The sequence below is a fragment of the Furipterus horrens genome, unplaced genomic scaffold, assembly GCF_987537825.1.
Source record: "Furipterus horrens unplaced genomic scaffold, mFurHor1.1.pri manual_scaffold_1, whole genome shotgun sequence".
Lineage (NCBI taxonomy): Eukaryota > Metazoa > Chordata > Mammalia > Chiroptera > Furipteridae > Furipterus > Furipterus horrens.
The window spans coordinates 198,101,869-198,124,360 of NW_028327171.1; positions in this window are offsets into that span (position 1 = coordinate 198,101,869).

Here is a 22,492-nt window from a genome sequence, read left to right on the forward strand (position 1 = left end):
CTAACAACAATGCTACAACTAAATTGACTCCACCAATGAGCAAGAGAGTACACATTATTTTCAAGTACACCTGGAGAATTCACCAAAATAGACCATATGCTGGCCTAAAGCAATTTTTGACAAGTTTAAAATATCTGCCTTGCTCATTAATATATTTATAGAAACTTATATACTCCATGTTATTTGTCAGTCACTGAATAAACATTTGTTAGCAATTGTATCCGTCTGGAAAATAAGGACTTAATTTATAATAGACTTGCTATACGAACAGTTTTGGTTCTTGAACTAAAAATGAGAGATTAAGCATAATCTCTAAATAAGGAAAAAACAAAACACATACAGAGAAAAATAATAATGTGGGAGATAATATAAGCAATAATATAGAGGGAACAATAATAATTGTCATCAAATATATTTTTTAAATCGCAACAGAACAAGATATCTTGGTCCTTACTTTACTGGAAATATCTGTCCCACTTGGATCATGGTCTTTTCTAAGTGTGCTGGTGGTGTTAGTGTTTGGAAGATAACAGAGGGGCTATAATCATCTGCCATGTCAAATTTTTTTCCAAGAATGATTTCAGCAGAATGTATCTGTTCTTTCTAAATTTATTGTAAACAATCTCAATTTAGGAGCCACACCTGCATGTCAGAATGAACATTATTCATATAAGTTCCCTAGCTATGTTACTAGTGAAGTTTGAAAACTAATAACACCACAGTAATGAGTAGTACCTGGTCCTCCATAGGCTAACTTGTACCACATATATAGTTAGGTGTTGTCTGTCACTATGAAGCCAAACTGTTCTTCAGTGTGGAAGAGGAGACTTTTAGGATGCTGTGTACCAGGTTGGTAGGTACAAATACAGATGCTGCACTGGTGACTGTTGTTTAATTCTTGTGTCTTTTGCCAGTTGTTGGTAAAATCTAGTGTGTGTTATAATGTTAATGAATTCCCACTTGATAAATCTAGAAAAGGCGGTCATCAATAACCATTTACAAATATAATGGGAAAAAATACCATTCTTAATAGGGTCAAACCACAAACATACAGGAGAAAATTGGGCAAGATATAGATAGGGCATGGGTAAGATATATTTAAATTTTTTCTGAATAATATTAAATAGTGGAATAAATGGAGAGATGTATACCATGTACTGGGTATTAAAATTGAGAAATAGAAAATTATTTACTTTTCTCTACAAAATATATTAAAGGAATACAATTCTAATAAAAATACAGGCAGGATTTTAGGGGTTACTAAACAATATGGAGCAAAATGGTATCTAATGGCATGAATAAGAATAGCAAAGGAAATCAAACAACTAAAGAATAATGAAGTGGGGTGCTGAGGGGCAGGGATAGTAGCAATTACTCTGCCAGATATTAAATAAGAGTAAAGATTTCTGGAATAAAGGGGGAATGAAAAAACTCGTATGAGATGAGAGAGGTCAGGGGAACAAAATAGAAAGTCAAGAAGGAGGCTAATTACGTATATTGTACATATGTGTAATCTGCTAGTCCTATTATTTCACATAAATGAGAACAAAGAATATTTATAATGTTAAATGATGCTGAGATAATTGGTTAACTTTTCAGAAATTTTTTTTAAGAAAGAGCTTTACTTCTTACAACAAAATTATCTCCAGATACTTTAATGTTACAAGTTCTAAACTATAAATTTAATGTTCCTTTAGTTTTAAAAGGGGCTAAGGCTATTTAATTATAACCCACAGGCTGAATTCTTAAACAAAAAAGAAATGATAGAATTGACTAAAGAAATAATAGCACAATATATGTTCTTCGTTGGTCAAAAAATGTCACTAATTATATTCAAGGGAAAATAAAATTCTGGGGAGAAATATTTGTGACATATATGGCAAATAGTTTAATTTATTTTATTTTTTGTCAAATATTTTTACAAATTAAATAGTAAGGATAAATTTTAGCTCTCGTCTAATCTCTTTTAAACATATTAATAACACACCTCCTTACAAACACATTAGTACTTTTTACTGGTGGTTGAGCCCATGCAGTGTTTTAGAAGGATGTACATAGTTTAAGAATAAATACTTAAGGGGATCCAACCTAGACTCTATATATTTATGAAATGTAACTCTCTGGAAAATATCACATTAGTTACATAATTGAGTATAAAGTGGAGTGTTTTAGAGCCAAGAGAGCTTCCTACTGTGTAAGAAATGTCCTGATTGCATAACTTAGAGACTTCACATGCCCTGTCTGAGAAAGAGTACAATGTCACCCAGCAAAGGAGGGCCTGAGGAGTGGCAGTGGTAGTTTCAGACCTTTATTGTAAGAAGTAAAGCTCTTTCTTAAAAAAATATTTCTGAAAAGTTAACCAATTATCTCAGCATCATTTAACATTATAAATATTCTTTGCCAGTGCCTTGCAGTTACCTGTATTCTTGATATTATTAGTTAAGCTTAGTACTGGATAGAATCACTGACTTTAGTGTGTCTGAATAGACAATCATGTACCTCAAAGAGAACAATGAGAAGAAACACGAATAGAAATTTAACCACAACCAAAGAGATTCAAAATTTATATGCCAATAATAACTAGTATTTTAAACTCTTAGCATATGCTAGACAATGTCTTAAAAATGTTTTATTATCTCATGTCATGCTCACTACCACTCAGTGATATAGATATTATTTTCTCAATTTCACAGAAAATAAACAAAAACTCTGAATCTAAAAGTTTAAATGACTGGTTCCAAGTCACATAACTAGTAAATGTCAGAACCAGAACTCAAACATAAATTTGATTAGCTTGAAAGTTCATTCTCTCCTGCCCCTTATTTCAGTGTAGCAAAATTGAGAAAAACAATTAAAAATTCATAAATATAAATTAAAACACAAAGACATGTTATTAATAAAATTGAGAAAAAATAAATATTACTAAAGATTGGGACAATACTAGAAAAGTTTGACTTGCTACAACTTTTCTTGAAATATACATTTCTAGTATAGATTGAGAGCCTAAAAATATATATAAAGAAATTTGATCTAGAATTCCATAAATTCATCCTGAGAGACATATCAAAGATATTTGTATAGGAATGTATTTTAGAATTATTATTATTTTCTTGAACTTTGTGTTTTTTTTAATTTATTTTTATTGTTTATGCTATTACATTTGTTCCCACTTTCTCTCCCTTTCCCTACCTCCACCCAGGCACACTCTATCCTCTCCTAAATCAATCCCCACATTGTTGTTTGTGTCCATGCACTGTGCACAAATGTTCTTTGGTTAATCCCCTTACCATCTTTCATCCAGTTCCCCCTACTGCTCTTTCCAGAAGCTGTCAATCTGTTTCATATATCTAAGCTTCTGCTACTATTTTGTTGGTTAGGTGATTGTGTTTATTATATTCCACATATAAGATCATATGATAAAGAACCTTAAACTTTCAATATCACAGATTTGGTTAAATAAATCATAGTACTTCTGATATTTTTATATTCCATTAAAAATGTTAATAAATGTTAATAGAACTTGGTTTAGCAAAAATATCAGTCAAGAAATAGCTTATAGTCTGTGCAAAACACTCAGACTTGTGTGTGTAAATGCTAAATCTTTATAGTTATGTATTTATGTATTAGGGTTTATGTATGCAAAGAAAAATACTACTAAATTTTTTATGTATTAAATATCAATAATAATGAAGCATGTTCAGTGTGATTAGGAATCATTTTTTCCTACTCTGGGCTTTTAAGGATTTTTCCAGTTTTCTATGGAAAAAAAATGACTTCTTTCTCAATGAATACAAAACTCTTACATATATATTTCAAAAACCTAAGTTTGTGAAGACAAAGCTTGGGCCATAGTGTTAAAACTTGGAATCAATTTGGCTGAGTTTTGTAAATAAAATAAAGGCTCAATGCACAAACTGAAAAGTTGCATGCTACTGTCATGTTTTATAGCATAAACTTTAGGTGACATAAAAACCTAGTAAAGGAGAAGCAGTTTTGTTTTCAAATTATAATTAAATGTGTCATAGAAAAAACTAATATTTACAGTTGTGGAAAACAAAGAGCACTTTTGGAAATGCTGAGTAGAACCCTCGTTTATTCCTACTTCGGATCTAAGGGAAGCCTAGCCATATTGAAGAAACAAGTTTTTAAAAGATTATTCACTTTTTTTTTTAATCGACCACGTAAAGACATTGGAACACAATGCAGTTGGGACTGCCTTTGATGGAAAAACAGCGTCAAGGAAGTGACACAGTGTACCTGCTCATGGTATGTTGAACCAATTAAATTAAAAGACCTCTTTTGATTAAGAAATTGTGTCAGTTTATGTCCTCTGAGAAGCAAATGCCAAGGCTGGACTAGATATGTGAGCTCTTTATTGGGGAAATGCTTGTGAAACACAAAGGAGGAGGAGTGGCATTAGACAAGAAGATCTCCAGATTGCGTTGCAGACCTGATGTCTTCGAGAGGAGGAAGATGGTAAGGAAGAAATTAGTAGAAAATGTTTTGCGGGGATGCACAGTTCTGAGTTTTGTCCAAGCTAATCAGGAGTGCTCAGATAAAAGTTTCCTGTTAGAGTCATCATTTTGGGCCAAGGATGACCAGGTTCTAGCACACTTCGCAGGGATGGAGTAATGGCTGGGGGTGCCCAGGGGACACGTGGGTTGGCATGAATGCTGTGGCTCATTCAAAGTCTGTGAACCTACTCTCCTCCCACAGCAGGTGTTCATTAAGGGACATCTGGGCAAGACACTTCCATCAGGTATCTTTAGATGCAGAGATCCAACTCTTCGCCTAGATGTGGGCAATTATCATATGGTTCTCAAGGGCCATTATTCTGGGGAGGAAACTTGGAAGAGGCATGTTAGTAGTTAGTGAGATGAGTTTTCATCCTCTCAATTGTCATTTCCCTTGATACTTGGGCCTGGTACTTGGGTAGGTCTTGAAGAGATGATACAAACTTTACTCCTGAGAAGTCTGAGCCTTTAGTGATGATACATTTCTTAGTACCAGTAGCTTCATGTTTCTATTCCCAGTTACTAGTGACAGGAGGACCTAGAGGGACCTGTGTGAATTCCCTGGGTTTCATGTGCATTCCTCCATTACCTTTGTATATAAAAGCAGCCATCTTCTCTTGCTGCCCAATTTACCCTGCCAGGGTGATAAGCCTTTCTTAACTACTTCCAAAGTGCCCTAGTAGGAGCTGTACTTTGTAACTTAATGAAAGCCTTGCTATGTCCCATGGAAAAAGTGTATTCTTTTGGGGGACCAAGACTTCTAACACTGTAAAGCTTAGAGTTATGGGGATGGGAAGCTCTGAGTCCCCCAGGGGTCATGGGAAGTCAGTCCTTCTTTCACCCCAATCCCGGAACCACCTGTTTTAATGTAGGCTCTCCAAGAAGCAGATGGCAAGACTGAGCTAACTTTGCAGATTGATGGGGTAAATGCCTGTGCAGGATAAAAAGCACAAGAACAGGAGTAGGCAGAGAGAAAGTTCACATCTCAATTGTAAGTGAGCAAAGGAAGGATTGGAGAGGAAGGGCCTCAGACTGCAGTGTTGTCCTGAGAGTTTCACGTAGATTTGCCGGGGGTCTCCTGGCTTAAGGTGAGGGTTAGGGGAATCCATATGTAGGAATGCTCAAGCAGGCGAGGATCCTGCTACTCTCCTCTAATACACCTTCCGTGCTCAGTCAGACCAGGAGCAGCAGACTGTGAGTGGTCTGGTGTGAACACTGAGGTGGGGTTCAAGTTGTAGCACTTGGAGTCTCTCCATCACCACAGTCACCTGTGCTTCCCAGCAATCTACCTTGATGACTACTACAATCCAGGAGAGGGAAATATGGCCATATATATGGACAATTTGACTGCTAGGAGACAGCTTGAGATACATTCACATTGTGTGAAAGATTCTACACTTGGAAGTTTTCATTGCTACTCCATTGTGAAGGCTGCGATTTGATGTTTACTTGGCAAGCAGAACATGTAAATAACTTCTTTATGCCAGACACATATATTAAAATGTGTGAAATAGCCTCAGGGTGCTAATGATCATATTAATAGTATATTCTCTTTGAGTAATTTATTACCAAAATAAACATTGAAGGCAAATATTTAGAATAAAATTTTACTCTTCTGTAGATATTTTATTCATTTGAAAAAATATTTTAGTGATATTTGCTCTGGAGTATTCTTTAGTATTTTTTATTTTTTATTGACAGTTAACATCTACCAAAGATAACATTAACAGTATTTGTCAATGTTTTTACAAATATTTTAGTTTTTTGTTTTGTTTTATTTTATTATTTTATTTCATTTGTCAGGAGAGAATTACCTAAATGTTATAAAAATTGTGTGGGAGCTTGACAAATTATATATATTGACTGATTTACATTTACATGTGGATGTATTTATATGTGATGAGGTCAAGAATGGTTTAATATTAGTGTTCTGACACTAATCTACAGAGCTATTCATAAATGAATTCTTATTGACACAGCATCCTTAGAAATTTTACTCACTCCCAACCCTGATGAACTGTCATAATAATTGATTGTATTAACAGAAATAAATAGCCCAAATTTGTCTCACTCTCAAAACGACCCTGTTTCAACTGACACAAATGAGGGATAAGGCTGTTTCACATTGCCCCAGCCAGGTCAAGGCTCAGGGAAAGCCTTGGCTTGTGCCTTTAATTTGATCCCACAGACAAGAGGATGAATTGGCTTTGTCAGTGTCTTTCTGTTTGGCATGGATACCAATAACCTTGCTTTGCTTTCCTGTTCCTCCTAGAAGGAAGGGATTTTGGCAGAATACTGCTTACTTTTACAGTTACAGAAGTTACACAGTTTAAGGAGGGAACAGTAATTACATGCCATTAAACTCAGAAGGCCATTGGCATAGATGAACGTTCGGAAGAGGACACAGCCTTCAAGTTCAGTAAAGGATGATTACCAGAGCATTTTAGGAGGGAGCTGGTGAAGGAGAGGCAGGGATAACCCTGGAAATGTGCTAAGGCAGCAAACCAACGAAAATGCAGTTAGACACGGCAGTGACTACATTGATTATGCCAGGAATGATTTAGCAGGGGTGTTTCACACCTGCCATTAAACAAAGTGCCGTAATGGGGTTTAAAATGTACTCAGATTCTGCTTGCTCTCTCCAGCTTAAACCACAGAGATGTCACTTACATTATTACTTCATGTTGGTCTGTGGTGAAATCCCCAGCCTTTTGTGACACACTGCTTTCCTCTTGGCTCTGAATTCAGTAGTAGCAGAAAGTTCTTTCTTTTTTTTTTTCTCTTTGTCAATCAATGTCTATCTTTTGGATAAAACACTCCTTAAAATTTACCTCTTCCAGAAAGCTTTCCTAATGAATTGCATTGAACTACTTCTCTTTGTAAATGCTGCTTTAGATTATTCTGATATGTTGGTTTGAAAGATTGAACAAGTATAAGTACATATATATCTTGAAACTTGAAGTCAATGTGAGTAGTAAGATAAGCTAGAATTCTTTTATTTCTTTTGTATGCCTCCATAGTGTTAGGTTATTCTGAATATGAAATTCAGGTGACAAACCCTGTGGATTCAATAAGAGGTGTTTATTCTGACACAAATGAAAAGGAACGACATCTGAACACCTGATGTGGGTCAGTCATTTTCCCACTGCTTTGAAAAGAAAGTGTTATAGCATTTCTTTTTTGCATTCTTCTTATTAGAGGCTGTTCTCTCTACGTATTCTAGGAGAAACAGGAGAGTGAATCTCCACTTCACTGTCAAGTTGGAAGGTGCTGACTTTGTTACTTATTATGTGACCAAGTATGGTAAGATACATTTGGTAAGAATTAAGTAGCATACACAATATTAAGAAGTGGAATAAAATTTGTGTTGCTCTCAACTGTGCTCTGCCCAAGCCCCCACCTTCTTTTAAGCACCTTTTTTTTTTTTTTTTTGACTCTAGAATTGCATCCTGTCTAATGCCATCTGTATTGCTACTCTTAGTTTTCTAGCCCAACTTCTGATTAGAACTCACAGGTATGGATGGGATTCTAATGACTCAAATATGTGTATGATTACTAACAATATTAAGTTTCCTTTTGCTTCTGCAACAAGTTACCATAAACCTGGTGGTTTAAGAAACACATACATACAAATTTATTATCTTACCATTCTGGGAACCTGAAGTCCAAAATCAAGACTAAGCACCTTTACTGGATGTAGAAGAGAATGTTTCCAGGGCTTCTCCATCTTCCAGAGATACCATTTTTTAGATTCTTTGGCTCCTGACCTTTTCCTCCATCTTCAAAGCCAGCTGGGTAGCATCTTGCTTCAACCATATTGCCTGTTCTTCTGTCTGTAGTGGTATCTCCACCCATCTCCCTTTGATCAGGATACTTGTGATTACATTTAGGACCCAACTGGATAACCCAGGATAATCTCATCTCAAGATCACAAATTTAATCACATCTTCAAAATCCATTTTTCCATATAAAGTAACATTTACAGATGCCAGAATTTGGGACAAGTATAGTTTTGAAAGAGAAATGCCAATATTCACTTTTGGACATGCTCATCTTGATACATTGAAAGGCAAACATAGAAGAGGTCTAGAATTCATACCATATTTTGAGTTATAAATCTCCAGATCATCAGACGGTGATGGTGCTTGTAATCATGGAGATGGATAACTTATCCAAGGAAAAATGTAGAAAGATTAAAGAAATTTGGACTGAATCCTAAAGGATTTGAGGTTGGCTAGGGAAAAAAGAACCTGCAAAAATACCATGAAAGACTTAAGGATTTCCTGATTCAGAATCAGGTTAGGAAGACAACTACAATGTATAGAATCTCTCTAACATGTATCTCTCACATTATATAAATTATACTGCCGAATGTCATACTAACACATGATGAGCAACATAAAACTGTCAAAACTAGCTGTAGTCTCTGAAAAATAGGAGAAAGACAACAAATGACTCTGTCTTAATTGTAGAATAATTTGGCCTTCCTGTGGTAGAGAGATAAAAACAGCATCTACTACTGGCTTAAAATTTTAAAAGTTTCATAGCCAAATGAAAAGAGAAAAAATAAAGGTTGATTCAAATACCCAGGACATTTTTCCTCTTATACATTATAATTGCAAAGATATTATCTCTGTTTAAAGCAGACAAAGCATGAGCACATATCTCTAGAGATACATAAAGCAAGAATCAAAGCTGGCAACCTGGAGAGTTTAAGTACAAAGCTGCATAAGGCATTGGTCTGAGTACATTGAATTGTTGAGAAGTCCCCTTTTGTGATTTATTAGTTCTAGAATAAGATTTGTAATTACTTCAATAGACAGAAGATCTGTGTCGATTGACCTATACACTCAAATTAAAGACTTAAACATAGACCTTGACTGTATAATAGACTTTGGTTGCTAAAAATAAGGTATGTTTATCAAAACTGCAGAACCCATACTCAAAGAGTCACTTGAGCTAATAAATAGTTTTGTAACTAATTTTTAAATATATGTTAGGACTAAAACATGGGCTAATGTTATCAGTGATGCATGACTGGATTAACTAAGATCACTGAACTTTTATTTTCACCAGTAATCATGAGAAGTCAAGTCCTTCCACTTCTGCTAAAGTGCTTGGTTCCCCACAACTGTTTTGGTATGTGACATGAATTTTCCTATGAGGGTCAGTTTCAGTCAAAGCTTTTCATAATGATTTTTATAAATTAGAGAATAGCAGTCTCTGTTTAATTGATGGATGTTTCTCCTAATATAATAGTATACAGCTTTATAATTTATAAATTTGCAAATACCCTATCATGTAATTAGACATTATCTACAATAGTCACAAATCTGTACAAATATTCACCACCCACTCCCTTGCTTCTCACACACATTGGAAAAATAGAAAAGATTTTACATTGATGTCATTAATATCAGCAAAAGAATATTGTTTTGAAGATGATAAATGTTTGTTTACATTGTGCATTTACTAGTGCTTTGTGATTGTACACTTACTTTAGTTTATTATATAAAATATGGATACTAAACTTATCTTTTATATTGAGATATTTAAAAAAATCAATAATTCTATTTCTGTTTTCAGTGACTAATGATCATATTATTTGGATATAAATTAGCATTATTACCACATAGGATGTAGCAATCCTGTATGTTTGTTCTTTGAGAAACAAACATTGATTTTTTTTCTCTCCATTCCTTGTGTTCTGAATTTCATCAATATTACTCTGGGTGGGTAAACCTATACCACTATACCATTCTACAAAATCTCTGTGGTTTATCTCACAGAACCAGGCTGAATAGAGTAAGTATGACTATACATATTTATTTTTGTCCATCTGGAAAAGTTTTTATATTTTTAAAATGACTTTATTAAGTTTTCTAAAATATAATATATTCTTGATATAAAAACTTAAATAGCCTGGTGTAGGGGAGAAAAACTTTTTCCTTATTCCTTTCTAGGGTTTTTGACTGGTCAATAATCAAATTGACATAAGACAGATTAACAGGAGAAGAAATTTATTTTGTACACATTGGAACCCCACAGATGAGGCTCCTCCACAGCCCAGCAACCATCCTAAACTAAGGAGAAGTGTTGAGGAGTCTGGTACTACAAAGAGGAGGAAGACAGTTCACAGAGATTTGGGAAGAGTCAATGTTTGGTGAAAATGTTTGCCATGCCATGCATGTAAATTTTTCTGATGTAAGAAATTACCTTTGGTATTAACTGTCTTGCTGGTACAGGTCCCCTACCTAAGTTCTTCCAGGCAGTTAGGGAGTGGTAAAACAAGCAAACAAACAAACAAATTAACAAACAAACAAAAACAACAACAGAAACCTCCTCCTGAATCAGTTACGCCTTGATTGCCTTAAGCTCAGGGTAATTATCCTGCTAAACTGGCATGTTTGGGAGTCAGGTATTCTTCCCTTCACTAGAGCAGGAAGAAGAAATAAAAAGTATCCCCCAAATCAATGTCTAAACATAGCCATTTGGGGTATGTGACTCTGGACAACAAAAAGAAGAGAGAGAAGAGTGATAATATTGCAAGAATTGAATTGTTCTAGTTTAATAAAATGGATAAAGCTAGAATAAAAAATTTAGACAGAACCACAATTAGACTCATATATTTTATTATGCTTATTTCAATAATTGACAGTAAAAGTGAACAGAATATTACTGAAGTTATACAGGATAAACTATCAGTCCAAATTACCTAATTTACATTTATAGAATACTTTATCTAAAAATAAGCAAGTAAACATTTTTTCCTGGTACACACAGAACATTTAACAAGATAAATGATATTCTGGACCATAAAATAAGTCAAAATATATTTAAAAGAATTCAGCTATTAACAAGGTATGTTTTCTGACCACTGTGGAATTGTGATATCAATACCCAAAAGAAATTCCAAATTTTTGGAATCTTAATAACTTCTATGTTGCTATAACCCATATTAAAATATCAGAGAAAATTTGAAAATGTTTTGAATGAATATCAAATCTATGTGGTGGAGATAACTGAACTGGCATTTAGAGGACATTTGATAGCACTTAAAAATTTTATTAGAAACTCTAAAATAAGTTTCCAGTTTCCACTTACTAGGAAAATAAAATAAAATTAAACACAAAGTAACCAAAGGAAAAAAAAATTAAGAAAAAAAGAAATTAAATCTGAACAAAAGTAAGTGAAATAAAAACAAAAATAATATTGCAAAATCTATGAATCCAAATGTTGGTTCTTGGAGAAGATCAAAAAATTGATAAACCTCTTGCCAGACTGATCAAGAAAAAAATTAATTATCTATATCAGGAATGATAGATATGGCACAATATAGATTCCATAGATATTAAAAGGATTTTGAAGGATTATCATAATTAACTTTGTCAGAAAAAAATTTAAAGACATAAATAACAGTCTTACTTAACATAAAATATATAACCCGAATAGCCTAATATCTACTAAAGAAATTAAGTGACTTCCAGTCAAGATGGCAGCATAGGCAGACATGGCTTCTCTCTTCACACAACCACATCAATATTACAACTAAAATAAAGAACAACCATCACTCAGAACCATCAGAAATTGAGTTGAATGGAAAATTGACAACTGGAATTAAAGGAACCACATCCATCCAGACTGGTAGGAGGCATGCAGACACAGAATGGGTTGGTCCCTCATCCACGTATGGTGGATAAAAATTCGGCAGAAATATCTTGGGAATGAGGAGTCCCAGCCCCACAGCAGGTCCCCCAGCCCAGGGTTCCAGTACCAAGAAGATAAGTCCTCACAACTTCTAGCTGCAAAAACCAGTGGGGATTGAGTTGGGGGAAGAAACTTTTGGAGTCCCAAGCAGTTCCTCCTAAAGAACCCAACATGGACTTACTTATTCAGACCTACACCCTCTGAGCTCCAGCACAGAGGTAGCAGCTTGAAAGGCACCAGTGGTACACAGGGAGAAACTGAAGTGTCTGGCATCAAGGTGAGCAGAGGCTATTGTCGCTTTTCTAAACACTCCCCACAGAGCCAGCAAGCTGGTACCATATCTGAGACTCCCTCAACCTGGCTAACACTGTTTGACCCACTTTGGAGATCCCCAGAAATTCCACCCCTCCCAATTTATGGGCCTACCATGCTGCTTTTCCATATGAATGGCTGGTCTTGCTTAGGCTTCATAACTTCCTAAGTTCTATCAAGCAAATAACAGCTGGCCTCAGTGAGTCCCAGGCTGGGCACTAGCAGCAGCCAGCCTAGTTTCACAGCTTGGCCTCACTTGGGAATCTCCAAGCCCAGCACAAGTAGCAGCCATCTCAGATTGCTTTATAGCTCAGGCAGGGTGCCCCATATAAAACCCAAGTGGGGGCTCATTTTGGCCTGAACCACCTGGGGAAAACCCAGGGTCAGCACACCCAGGGGACAGCTACAGACAATGTCAGAGCACCACTACTCTGCCCCTGCGTAGCTGATCCTCCTTGGAGGGCAGAGGTTGGTGGTAAGTGGTCACAGCCAGTCCTTGCAGCTTTCTGGGCTGGGATAATCCCTCCTATTGATCTGCCAACAGCAACCAGGGCTCAACTACAAGAAGAGGGTGTACTCAGCCCACATGAAGAACGTACCTTGAACCCAGCTTGTGTGATAGGAGAGACTATGCCACTGGATCCTACAGGACACCTACTACATTAGGCCACACTACCAAGACATGGAATCAAATTAGGTCTGATACATAGAAATAAACATAGGGAAGCTGCCAAAATGAGGAGACAAAGAAGCATGGTCCAAATGAAAGAACAGATCAAAACTCCAGAAAAAAAGATAAACAAAATTGAGATAAGAATGCTGGGTCATGATTTGATGAAAGAGCTGAGTAATTGTTTCTTAAAACTGCTGAATCATAATTTGGTAAAATGCTGAGCTGTGGTTTGTTAAAAGTGCTGGGTCGCCATTTCATAAAAATGCTGTTCATTGTCATTTAAAAATGCTGAGCCATCAGTATGTAAAAATGGTGATTATGATCAGTATTATTGGTAAGCAATCTCAGCATATTTAAAAATTATAATTCCACAGATTTAGGTAAGCATGACTCAGCATATCACCAAATAATGACTCAGCATTTTCCCAATTGTAACTCAGCATTTTTACCAAATCATAACAGCATTTTTAGGCAAGCATGACTCAGAATTTTTAACAAGTCATCACTTGACATTTTTAGGTAAGTACAACCCAGCATTTTTGGATAAGCATGACTTGGCATTTTTACTTATTGATGACTTGGTATTTTAGGTAAGCATAACTCAGCCTTTTACCTAACCAGGGAGACCCTGGCTCACAAGCTGTTTTTTCTCATTCTGTAGGATAAAAGGTAAAGAATTAAGAATGTGTTTCTGGCTGATGGACTAGTGCAGCGTGGATGGCAAAGAAAGCCAGAGCAAGCAAAAAACCTAATATAGTTAATACTTAAACTCTAGAATCTAAATAAACTTGCAAAGTATAGGACCTCTTTTGTGTGACACTTGAAAACTCTAGTATAGTAGGCCCCCTTTATCCACCGTCTCATTTCAGTTTCCCATGATCAGCTATGGTCCAAAATTATTAAATGGAAAATTCCAGAAATAAACAGCTCCTAAGTTTTAAATTGTGTGCTGTTCTGAGTAGCATGATGAAATTTTGTGCCTTCCTGCCTCAGGAGGTGAATCATCCCTTTGTCCATTGTATCCATGCTGCGTATTCTCCTTGTCGGTTAGTCCCTTAGTAGACATCTCTGTTATCAGATGGACTGTCACAGTATCAGTGCTGGTGTTCAAGTCCCCCTTATATATAGCCTCACACTGTCAGAATACCGATGTCATTCACCTCCCTCCACCTCATTGGGTAGGCATTTTATCGCCTCATAGCATCACAAAAGGATGAATACAGTACAAGGTATTTTGAGAGAGACTACATTCAGATAACTTTTATTACAGTATATGGTTATAATTGTTCTATTTTGTTATAGTTATTGTGAATCTCTTATTGTGCCTAATTTATAAATTAAACTTTATCATAAGGATGTATAAGAAAGAATGTAGTGTACGTAGGGCTTGGTACTATCTGAGGTTTCTGGCATCCACTGGGGGTCTTAGAACATATCTGTCATTGATAAGAGGGGACAACTATACCAGCCTTTCCCCTGAAACCCCTCAGGATAATCCTAGCTTTCTCTTCTGTCATTTTCTGTCAAATCTTTTATGGTTTCTTTCATCTTATTATCTTTATTCCTTTCTGGTGCTTGTAAGTTTAAAGATGAGGGGGCACACACATTCTTGATACTGAAGCATTTAGGCAATTATCTCTTAAATTAATGTTTTCTGCCAGAGTTACGTTTTAGTGGAAAACAATAATTGTTTCTAGGACAGCATCTTGGAGTTGAACCAATTCTATCAGTGAACTCTCAGCTATGGAAAGCTAGCAATAAAGGCAATGATCAACTCCAAGTCAAACTTTGCCTCCCTTTGCTTTAAAAAAATGAAGCTGATGGTGTACTGTTTTTAAACACCTCAGCAACACAGTCAGCGGCCCTGTGCAGAAAGACCCCTGGTTTCTGTTTACCACCTTTCCCACTCCTGACCCTCGCTTAGGATGCTCTTATGTAAATCATGATCTTACAAATCCCTGCCTTTGAATGGTGTTGATGTCCAACAGTGGACTAAGGGGTGGGGTCAGGACTCATATTCCTTCACGCCAGCTCCCCCAATAGTTCCCGTGCATGCGATGGCATTCATTCTTGGCTGGAATCATATTCAATCTGTTCCATCTGATTGGCTAGTGCATTTTCTTCCTGTCTGCGGTAATGAAAGCCTCTTTTCAAGTTCCCAAGGTTAGCTTCATCTCAGTGACCTTTCCCGTCTCCCTGGGGCACCTCACCATTATGCACCCCTCTTTCACTCTCCTGCATAAAAAAATTGCCTGACATGTTATTCTTTCTGCAATAACTCTTGTCTTTGATACGTTTCTATCAGCAATTTCGTGGCTGCCATAAAGAAGCAGAGATCTTTACCAGCTTATGACCCCACCCTGATTCTACTGACTGCTTCTTAAGTTCTCACTCAGGTCAAACAATTCGCTTTTAAAAATAGAAAGAGAAGGGAATAGACACCACCTATTTAAATAATAGCATGCTGGTTTTATGATACCTTTTGCTCACCTGTGCACCTTCTCTTGAAGACAGAAAACTGGTTGGAATATAAGAGACTGAGGATTGATTGTGAAAATAATTCACAGGGAGGGAAAAAGTCATATTACTCTGGGAAGACTTGGCCTTTTCTGCCTCTCTTTATTGAACTCAAATTGCTGAAAGAGTTCATGGGATAAAAAGAATCTGCAAAGCAAAGAAAGGAAGAGCTGTGGAGACAGTGGGGGCCTGAGAATCAGACTCTGAGCCCCAATTCTACCAAGAACTCGCCATGTTACCTGGCTATCAGTTCTCCTCCCAGACTCTCCAGTTTCCTCTTGTACAGTGTTGAGAGAATCTGGGCCAGATATTTAGAAAGGTCTCTTCCAAAATTCAAATGTCAAAATTCCAGGTAAAGAACATGAATTAGGCACAACACATTATTCCACTTCCAAGAAAGTCTTGGGTCTGTCACCTCTTTTTAGAGGCACAGAAACAAACTTTTCCATCTGAGGACGGGAAACTAAGACTGTTGTCTCTTCCTGGATTGGTGGTGGTGGTGATGTTGATGATGATGATATTATCACTATGTTTGTCTAACCTTTTCTCTTTCAATGAACAAGCTCATGTACAGTATCTCAGAGGTTGCAACATCTTGCCCTTGGTTGGACAGATGAGCTTTTCTACCTCTTTGATCTGTCCCTGCTTGTATTTCTTAAATGTCTTTATTTAGATGACAGCATTTTAAAAAATCAGGAGATTTTTATATAAACATTCATTATTCTGTCTTTCTTGAAATAACAAATCTAGCATTACCCACTTACATTACATCATCGCAAGTGGAGGCTGCCCATTTTACATGGGGCAGGTCTTTTCCATCTTTACCCTTTTGTGAGAGTTTCCTGGCCTCTGGAGGTTATTGAACTTACTGTCTCAGGTATCTAGCTTATTGGCATCACTGATGACCATGACGATGGTGATAGCCTCCACTCTCATCTCTCTGTTGGAATACCATTTTTCCCTTTAGAAAACACTATAATGTGCATTTTTTTACTTAAAACTCCCATTGCTACCATGCAGTGAGAAGGAAAAAAGAGTATTATCATCCCCACTTACCAGGTAAGATATTTGAAGATCGGAAAACTCAAGTGACCCTGTAGTTCCATTTCTCTGATTTCACCTGAGAAAATATGTGTGGATGTGTGCACAGATTTAGGTACAAGGATGTTCCTTGCAGCCCATTTGTAATGGGGAAGAGTAAGAATTAACTGAAATGCTAGCAAGAGTGTGCTGGTTAAATTAATTAAAGTGTGTCCTCACACCAGAATAACATGCAGCCATTAATGATTGCACTGCGAAGGTGCATTTATTCATGTGAAAGGATGTTTGTGGCACATTAAGTGGGAAGGAAAGAGGGCTATAAAGTTGTACGTATATCCCAAATGCCTGGTAGGTTCTGGAAGAAAATTTATCAAGGAATTAATAATGTTTGCTCCTGTGTGGGCAGGATTATGGTGATTTCCATTTTCTCCTTTTTTTTTTTTTTACTAGACTATTATTTTCTTCTATTATGCATATTACTATTGACATAAGAAAAACGATGTAGCTTAAATTATAAATAAATAATATCTTTGGGCCTATCACACATCCACTGCTCAAAACGGGGGCTTTTTATCTTAGAAATTGATTGCAGGTGATTCGGCTCTTTTTAGTCTTTATGGCTCACAGTCACTACTGATGACAGTAATAGCAGGAGAATTTGGGGGAGGCAAGACTTCACATTTATAATCATCCTAAGAACTGTAAGGGAAAGGAGTACAGGCCTTGCTAGCTCATTTTATAAATGAGGCTCAAAGTCATCATGTGATGTGCCCAAGGTTAGAGACTGCCTGGGAATCCGAACTCTTCCCAGACACTGCACTGTTCCACTCCAGGGACGATCACTGTGTTCTAGGGTGCCATTCACATGGAACATCATGTGGAAAGTGCCCCTGGAGTTGTGCAGTGTCCAGTCCTGCTAAGATCCTTACAGGGTAGCCATGAGCCCTCCTACACTAATTAGCCAGCCTGTGTCAACAGTGGATATAGGTGGGTAAGCAAATTAGTATTCAACCAACATTTATTGAGCATCCCTATGTGTTTGCACTGTTGTGGTGTCTGGAAGTGTGGCCTTTATCCTTTAAGCAGCATGAGGTAATTAAGGGTTCTGTGTGGCAGAAGGATGTCATCAGAGCTGTATTTTAGAAAGGAGATTCTGGCAGAAATAAGAGTCGGTTGTGGTAAGCAAGACCAGAGGAGGCAGGGAGACCAGAGAGTTAGGGGGCTGCAGCAATTGTCTGGGCAGGAGAAAATGAACATCTGAATGAAGTCAGAGGCACAGGAGGGATGGAGTGCATCAGCATCATTTCAGTATTAGTAGTAGCTACTATTTACTGAGCACTTATTATGTGCCCTATGCTCTGCTAGTAATTTACATCATGACCCCCTTCAGTCTTCAAACTAACCCTATTAGGGGGGATGAATTCAACTGCATTAAAATTCAGAACTGTATTCATTAAAAGACACTATAAAGAGAATAAAAAGATAAACCACAAACTGAAAACAGATATTTGCAGCACACTTAATATTTAAAACATACAAAGAACTCCTATAAATTAGTATGAAAAGATAACATCCAAGAGAAAAAATGGGCTAAAAAATTGTATAAGAACATCACCAAAGAGGGCATATCTGAGGCCCATAAATATATGAAAGATGTTTATCTTCATTAATATAATAATGAAATAAAGAAGAGTTTTTTAAAATACCAATTAGCAAAATGTAAAAGTCATACACTCCAAGTTTTGGCCAGGCTGTGGAGCACCGGTCTCCAGTTCTGCAGCAGGATCCCAGGAAAACTCTCTTGGGTGTGCACCGGGAACACACACACACACACACACACTGTGTAGGGCATAAGTGTGCATCCCAGCAAAAGTCTGGAAACAACCCGGACATCCATCAGCAGCAGAATGAATAATTCTGATGTGTTTGTTCATTCAAGGAAAATAATAATTACAACTGTGCACAGATAAATCCCTAAGACATAATAGTGAATGAAAGATGTAAATCTCAAAAGATTATATAGGATTCCCTTCATATAAACTAAAAACATGCAGAGTATAATGAACACCAAATCCTCTATAAAGTTTCCCTCTTGGGGAGGGAAGGGATTAAATGGAAGACACCTGGGGGCTTCTGGGGTGTGGTAATATTGTTTTTCAGCCTGGCTGTTAAATTCAGTGGGGTTTAGTATCCCTACGTTTATATATTATACACACACACACACACACACACACACACACACATATGTACATATATATGTACATATATACATGTTTTCATATACTCTTTTATACTTTGGTATGTTGCACAATGTTTTAAAAATTTCACTAGTATTAGCAGATGAAGAAGGTATAAGGGGGATAAATGTCATTTTCTAAAAATTAAGTGGTTTAAAATTTTCAAGGCAGTGTCCTAATAAAAACAAAAGACTGTAGTTACCATAAAAAGTACTACATGAATAAAAAGCATATTTTTGTAAACAATTGACATTCTGAAAACATGTGCGGAGTAAAAGGTCAGAATTCCCCATATTGTCCTCCCTCTCTTTGCCAGAAGGCACTCCCCCTTCTTAACGCTTTAATGTGTATCTTTCTAGGCCCGTGCAGTGCTCTCTCTTCTTTCTCATGTTATATAGAAAAGGAATAATGTTGTATCTGGTGTTCTAACTGGGTTTTTAGACTATGGGGACGTTTAACAAGAATACATCTAACAGGATCTCATTTTCAGTATCTCATTTTCAGTATCTCATTTACTAAATTTATCTAAAATTTTCTCAGCCCTCTCTTTACATTCCTATTAAATAGTAGCCAACACATATTCGGAATCAGCACCCCAGGTAACTTCAGATCAGCCCTTGAAATATAAGAACCACTCCTCTCTCTAAGAATTCTGGATCAGAATAACAGGAATGTACTTCTCCCTTTAGGAGTAGGGCCCACCTTGGTGGGAGGGAGACTAGGGAACAGGTGTGAAAGGGTGTGTGTGTGCATGTGTGTGTAAAAGGCTTCCCATCCCCAGTTTTCCTGAAAGTGGAGAGCAGAGAGGACCACCCAATCCAGCAGCCTGCACCCCAAGAGCGTCCTCTGCTGGAGATCATGGGTAGTGAAGTCCCAAAACAGCTCTGTGGGAACTTTGTTTCTCTCCATGTTACAGTTCACACAGGGGTTGTGTGTGGTGATTAACCCAAAGAGGAGGCTTCTCTGGTACAAATGCTACTTACCAGAAAATTGTCCCTTCCTATGGCAGTGTTGTCTGGTGCAAAGATTATAGAATTAACAAGCCTTTGATAATAATGTCAATAATAATTAACATCTGCATGATACTTTGTAGATTAGTAAGTGCTTTCGAATGATCTTACTTAATTCGTACAACAAGGCCACAAGGTCTATATTATTATCTTAATTTATAAAAAGCAAATTAAAGCTGAGAAAGATTTAATACTTTTCCACATGTTAATGCTGGGCCAACTGTCCAGCCTAAAGATATGACTATGAATTTTCTAGTGTAATCAAAAAGTGTGCATATAAAGGACTATTTGTTGTGAACAAAGCAAACTGTTTCAAAGGTTGTCACCTTACAGAACTCCACTAGTACTCCCAGATGTCTGTGAGGTGCTCCATCCATTCCCTGTCACTCAGGGTCGCTGTGGGGCACCATTCACATCCATAGTTATCATAGATTTGTACATTAACCACATGACAATTTTGTGGCAACTGGCAGTAAAGTCTCTTCAAGATGGGTCAGATTTTCTCATGTACAACATCCACTTGGGCTCAGGGCAGGGCTGTTATCAGCTGACACCCTGACAGTCCCCATCATAGAGGTAGCCAGTGCTCCTGTTCAACCCAACCCTCCTGCTCCACATGTGTAGAAGCACTGAAGTATGTGACCAGGGCCAGAGGAACAAGAAGGAAAAGGGATCAGTCAGGCCCCTTCTGTGGTTTGTAGGGTACCTCAAGGATTTGAAAGAATGAATCCGCAGTGATTAATGCAGAAACCGTGATGGAGTTTCTGAATACAAGGCAGAGGAATGCAACAAACACAGGTTCAACTAATATCAAAGTACTTGCCCTTCACATGTGAGTCAACATTCTCAGCTCGTTCGGATTTAAAAACACAACAGAGGGGAGCTGGCACAGAAGCTGTTGGCGTGCCACACGAGTGAGGCAGGGATGGAAAACCCAGAGCCGCTGACGATAATCTGTTTGGAAAGTGGACTCTATTGATTGTGGGGTTACTCCTGGGTTTTGACACTCATAATTATATGACCATGAGTTAAAGTCTACAGAATCTGATTGTCTAAAAACTGAACCGGGAAGCACGTCTGCTTTTCTTTGTATGTTTAATGATTACATCGCTTAGAATCCTTTGAGCCACAAAATAGAAAATGGGTGAAACAGAAGGTAAGACGGTTCTAGTGTTGGCTAGTTCAGGAACTTAAAGGATCCGGAGTCTTTCTTCTTTCTGCTTGCCGTTTTCAGCTTGTCTGTCTCCTAGTGGCTGCAAAATGGCTGCAGCAGCTCTTCTAGTCACATCCTCATCCAACTGCTCAAGCCAAACTCTCCAAAGACTGGAAGAGACAGCATTCTGTTCTTGTGTAAGTTTGTAAAAAGAAAAAAAAAAAAAAAAAAAAAAAAAAAAAAACCTTTGTCAGAGGTCTTTGGCAGACTTTTCTTCACGTCACACTGGCTAGAATCATGTCAAGTGCCTACTCCTAAGTCGATTACTGGCAAAAATGATGAAATTGCAATGGCTGGCTTAAACTGATCAAGATTCACCCCTGGATTAGGGAAACCTTCCTCTTTTTAAAGCAAAATCAGGGTTTTGTTAGCAAGGAAGAATTGAGTGGGGAGGGCAGCTAACAAAGTCTGCCAGCATGAGAAGAATATTCAGTTTCACTGTTTCTCTTTATAGGCTCTGCCAACATAGATGACTGAAGCATGCTGGGAAAGCATGACAGTGAAATGGTCATCATTGTGTAGGACACCGAGACAGTCCCTTCAGTAACGGATGAAAAAGTGTGCAGAGCTAGCCAGTTTGCCAAAGGACTTCGGCTGCAGAGCCTTAGGTGGGTGCCCCAGCACTGTGTTTGTCTTACATAGTTCTGCTGCAGGAGTTGTCATCTCCGGGCTCTTCTTTCTCTGGGGCAGTGTCTCCTAGGATACAGGCTGGGAACTACTGGGACTATGTACAATGGCATTTTATGTGGCACATTTTCTATTTTAATAGTTTTTATTATGTTTATGTCTACTAGAGGAAACTAACATTTTAAATCTATTAGTGGATCTGGGACCAGGCCAGGTAAAACCAGCTAGTGTCTATTTAAGTGTTTTTTATAGTGAGCTCATTTTTAGAAATTGAAATAGATCCAGTAATACAAGGATATAATAAAAATTATTAAAAGAGAATGCCAGAAGTGACTGGTATTCAATTTATTCTGTTTTATATTTTATTTATTTATTTATTTATTTATTTATTTATTTAATTCATTGGGATGACATTGGTTAATAAAATTACGTTGGTTTTAGGTGTACAATTCTGCAGTACATCATCTGTATATTGTATTGTATGCTCACCACCCCAAGTCAAGTCTCCTTCCATCACCATTTATCCCCGCTATACCCTCTTCTACCTTCCTCAGTCCCTTCCTTCTGGCAATCACCATACTATTGCCTGTGTCCATGAGTCTTTCTTTTCTTTTTTCCCTTAATCCCTTCACCATTCTCAC